The sequence below is a fragment of the Mustela nigripes genome, chromosome 6 (assembly GCF_022355385.1).
Source record: "Mustela nigripes isolate SB6536 chromosome 6, MUSNIG.SB6536, whole genome shotgun sequence".
Taxonomy (NCBI): Eukaryota; Metazoa; Chordata; class Mammalia; order Carnivora; family Mustelidae; genus Mustela; species Mustela nigripes.
The window spans coordinates 24566585-24570610 of record NC_081562.1 but is presented as its reverse complement, the minus strand read 5'-3'; positions in this window follow the sequence as shown (position 1 = coordinate 24570610).

Genomic DNA, 4026 nt, shown 5'->3' with positions numbered 1-4026 from the left:
TTTCTCCCTCCCTTGGCTTCTGTGTTCTCCTCCACTGAGGGCAGCTTATAAACACCATGTTCCTGTTTTTATCTGGAATTACTCAACTGTAAAATGCACCTTCTGGTCCACGGTGACACCAGGGAGTGTGGTAATCTTCATTTTTCTGTTTATTCCACAAACATGTGTTGAGCAACTACTCCCTGTCACCACCAAGGTTTTCTAAAGCTGTCCTCCCACAAAGGGAGACTGCAAAAGTCAGAGATCATTCTCACAAGGAAAGGTCACCATCTGGATGAGCGAGCTATATGGCTTGGAAGTTAACAGCTCACACAGCCGTGGGTAGAACTCCAGCTCCACTATTTCTTAGCTTGGAGCAAGTGAAGTTATTAATTAGCTTTTGTTTCTTCTTCAAAAGGGGAAGAGGTAGACTGCCTCAATGCTGTATTTTCAGTATCTCCTTGGGACCCAGTTCTGGCTCTGCCATTTACTAGCTGTATGACCCCTGGGCAGGTTATTTGATTTCTTGGGGTCTCCGTGTCTTCATCTCTAAGCTGGAGATAATGATAGCACCTATTTCAAAGGGCTTTAGGAAAGATTAAGTGAGTTTGTTATGTAAAGCCCTTAGTGCAGCACATGGTGCCTTGGGAATGTTCCAGAAGTGTTTGTGATTACTATTATTTGCACTCCAATGCTCTGTATACCTATATTGCCTTCTAAATGTTCTTTCATCTTGGTACATGGATATCCCTAATCCAGTTAAGTATCTTCAGCAGTTAACTGCTCCCTGCACCCAACTACTTCATTACCAGTAGATTAGGGAAGTCTGAAAAGCATGAAAAAGGAATCAAAGAAATGTGGGCCCTGTTGTAACTAAGCAGATCTTAAAGTCCAATACCCTATCTTCTGACTATGAACTTCTAGCCTTCTGGTTCTCCCCTTCCTTCAGTCATCTTTGCCCTTGGACCTGACCTCTGATTGGCTCCTTCTTTCTTCGCTCCATTTCCCAACTCACTTTCTTTCCTAGGAAGTTGGTGTCCTAGTTGCTTACCTGGGCCACTCTTTCCTGAGCACTTTGAAATCCTTTTGTAACCCTAAACCTATGCCTGCACTGAGTAAAACTCAACCCCTGGGTCATCACAACAAACTGGTATCTGTTTCCCCTGGTGGAAAGTTCTGCTACAGAAAGTTATATGATGGTGTACATCATGGCACTGTCTTTCTACGTGCCCCTCTCCCTCAGCAAGTTTCCAGAACATTCACCCTGCTTCGCAACATCCATCTCCTCTAAGTTTCAAAGGAGGAGCTTACCTCTTACCTCTCTGAGAAAACCGAGGACCTTAGATGTGAAGCGCAACTTTCTACCCTCCTCCATTCACTCAGCCAACAACTAGTTCTCAAATCTGTTATATCCCAAGCACTCTGCTAGGTGCTAGGGAATGAAACATTCTCTGCCTTCGTGGTGATGGATCCACTCATAGAGAAGACTAGTAAGATGTCGAAGGATCCACTGTGCTGTGAGAAAACCCAAACTACTTGGGCATTCCACGGGCCAGTCTCAGCTGAGCCCAGCTCTCACATAATCTTAGGCCAGACATCGGACATGTGAAGGAAGAAGCCTCTAGATGCTACCACCTCCCACAGGTGTGAGTTTGAAGATTCCAAGTTCATGCCCTTGACATTGTGTATATACCTATACCCATACTTGTTACCCTTTATCCATCTGGAACACTTCCAACTTCCTTTGCTTAGCCAGGTCTTTCTTATCTCGTAAGCCTCAGTGTAGGCCTTCTCTTCCCCAGGACGCACTCCCTAAACCCTTTGGTTGGATTAAGTGCCCCTTTCCCAGGTTGCTTTAGCATATTTGCTCTTTAGGCATATATAGAAATTACTTCTCTTTGTTCACCCAGAAATTATGTGTATATCCCAGCCTAGCACAAAGACATTCATGATATGCTTAGTAGCTGAAGTCATCTAAATGTGGACTCCACTGAGCTTGCGCCGGGGAAACCTGTGCTGACGTGTGTCTCTAGTGCCCTCTACCTTCTTCACAGCCTCCTTCACTGCCCTTGCAGGGGCCCTGGCCCTGGTTCACTTCCTGGCTCATTCATCAGTGATCACAGGAACATGACATTAGCCCAGAGCACGGGAAAAGCTTTTGGGGCCGGGGAAGCCTTCAAAAGCATCATCTGAGTCCGTGGATTGGCTAAAGTCTAATCACGTAGAACCTGATTATATACCAGGGATGTGAGCTGAACTTTCGCCTGTGATCTTCTTGCCATGGAAGGCAAGTGAGAACAGAGCGTAGAGAAACAGAACCACTGCGGTGTGGATGTGTCCAGGAGAGAACAGCTAGGGACAGTGAGCACGGGAGTAGCTCAGCATTATGGGGACGGACAGGAATCTGTGTCTTTGCAACCTGCCCCACTTTTGGGGTGTTTGCTCCTATTTTAAGACTTCTGTCACTGCATTAGCAGTCATTGTGTATTTAATGACACCCCACCCATGCTTATTCTCTAAGACCCCATTCTTCTTGCTAAAGGTAATTTGGTCGGGGTGGACTCAAGCTGAGTCCCACCTCTGGGAATTGGGTATCGAGACAGTCTTCCCGTGGGATAAGAACTGTTTACAGCAGCAAAGCTGGAGGGTAGCCAGACTCCACAGTATGGAGGAGAGAAACAGAAATGAGACAAGAGAGTATTGCTTGCTTGACAGTTCTGGGTGTCAGCCCTCTTCTGTCTGTCCATAGGTTCTGACAACCTCCCCTCCTCTGTATCTTTAATCCTTCCTTTTCCTTTTCTGACTTCTGATCGTTTGGGTTTTGTCACTTAGAGTCAAAGAATCCTAATACAACTGTGGTTCCCAGGCTGTGTGCTGAGGTGCCCTGGGGTGCTACATTGTACTCACGGGATGCTTTGTTACTGTCTTATTTGGCTGAAGTCGTCCTATTATTCCCAGTATGCATTATACGTGTATATAATAGATATAATCATTGTATTATTGCCTTCTGTGTGCTGTATGTGCTACATGGGTGAAGGATGTTTGGAGCCCATTAAGGAGATGAATCAGGTAAGACAGGAGAGTATCAGAGGGTCTGATGGGAAGTCCTGGGGTTTGGGGTCACCATCTGACCCTGATGGACAGGAGGGCAGGACAAGTCCAGTGGGGACACAGGTGGATCTGGGGGAGGAGCACAATGTTCCCCAGAGAGTTTATACATTTTAAAGGATTTTATTTATTTGAGACAGAGTGAATAGAGAGAGAGCATGAGCAGGGGGGAGAGGGAGAGGGAGAAACAGACTCCCTGCTAAGCCAGGAGCCTGACGTGGGGCTCCATCCCAGGATGCTGGGATCATGACCTGAGCCCAAGGCAGACTCTTAACCATCTGAGCCACCTAGTCGCCCCTTTCTAAAAAGTGCACATTTTAGAAAGTGTACTTAGGCCATGCCCACTGAGTACCTGGGTGAGCAACTCCAACTGAGTGCTCATCTTGTTTAAAAAGCAAACCTCTCAGGGCGCCTGGGTGGCTCAGTGGGTTAAAGCCTCTGCCTTCGGCTCAGGTCATGATCCCAGCTCCCAGGATGGAGCCACGCATGGGGCTTTCTGCTCAGTGCGGAGCCTGCTTCCTCCTCTCTCTCTCTCTCTCTGCCTGCCTCTCCGCCTACTTGTGATCTGTCAAATAAATAAATAAATTCTTTAAAAAAATAAAAATAATACTAGAAGATGAGTTTCAGGGTCAGTGTATGTAAATTCTAAATAATTTGAATATTGAAACTCTAAAAAAAAAGCAAAACTCTCGTCATGTTGAATTTTTGGCATGGGGAAGAACTTAAAATACTTAAAATTAAAGAACTTAAATAATTAAAAGAACTTAAAATTAAAGAACTTAAGGAACTTAAAATACCAGGTAAATACTATGCTGACACTCTTATGATCATGCTGGGAAAAATAAATATGTAAGTAATGAAAAATTCTACATTTATAAATTAAAAGGTTAAACTTTGCTAAAATGCACTTTACAAAGAACACGGCCCCGGTGAGGGGGG